Genomic DNA, 1,238 nt, shown 5'->3' with positions numbered 1-1,238 from the left:
GCATCTCACTTCTATGTTTCATGGTAAGATATAATATGATTTGCCAAGTGTTACGTATTCCTCGTCTACACTTCAAATGAATGTAAATGCGACACTTCCTTGTAAGGAAATAGCATTTGCAGATGTCTACCTATCGTAGCAATAGAATCCTAATGCTTCTTAAAACGCGATATCGCATCTCATTTCTATGTTTCGTGGTAAGATATAATATGATTTGCGAAGTGTCATGTATTCCTCGTCTACACTTCAAATGAATGTAAATGCGACACTTCCTTGCTAGGAAATAGCGTCTGCAGATGTCTACGTATCGTAGCAATAGAGTTCTTATGATTCTTATAACGCGATATCTCATCTCATTTCTATGTTTCATGGTAAGATATAATATGATTTGCGAAGGGTTATGTATTCCTCGTCTACACTTCAAATGAATGAGAATGCGACACTTCCTCGCTAGGAAATAGCGTTTGCAGATGTCTACGTATCGTAGCAATAGATTTCTAATGCCTCTTAAAGCGCGATATCGCATCTCATTTCTATGTTTCATGGTAAGATATAATATGATTTGCGAAGTATCATGTATTCCTCGTCTACACTTCAACTGAATGTAAATGCGACACTTCCTTACTAGGAAATAGCGTCTGCAGATGTCTAGGTATCGTAGAAATAGAGTTCTAATGCTTCTTAAAACGCGATGTCGCATTTCATTTCTATGTTTCATGGTAAGATATAATATGATTTGCGAAGTGTTATTAATTCCTCGTCTACACTTCAAATGAATGTAACTGCGACACTTCCTTGCACGGAAATAGCGTTTGCAGATGTCTACGTATCGTAGCAATAGTGTTCTAATGCTTCTTAAAACGCGATATCGCATCTCATTTCTATGTTTCATGGTAAGATATAATATGATTTGCGAAGTGTTATGTATTCCTCGACTACACTTCAAATGAATGTAAATGCGACACTTCCTTGCAAGGAAATAGCGTTTGCAGATGTCTACCTAAATTAGCAATAGAGTTCTAATGCTTCTTAAAACGCGATATCGCATCTCATTTCTATGTTTCATGGTAAGATATAATATGATTTGCGAAGGGTTATGTATTCCTCGTCTACACTTCAAATGAATGTGAATGCGACACTTCCTCGCTAGGAAATAGCGTTTGCTGATGTCTACGTATCCAAGCAATAGTGTTCAAATGCTTCTTAAAACGAGATATTGCATCTCATATCTATGCTTC

The sequence above is a fragment of the Xylocopa sonorina genome, unplaced genomic scaffold, assembly GCF_050948175.1.
Source record: "Xylocopa sonorina isolate GNS202 unplaced genomic scaffold, iyXylSono1_principal scaffold0128, whole genome shotgun sequence".
Lineage (NCBI taxonomy): Eukaryota > Metazoa > Arthropoda > Insecta > Hymenoptera > Apidae > Xylocopa > Xylocopa sonorina.
Note: the sequence above shows the minus strand (reverse complement) of the source record.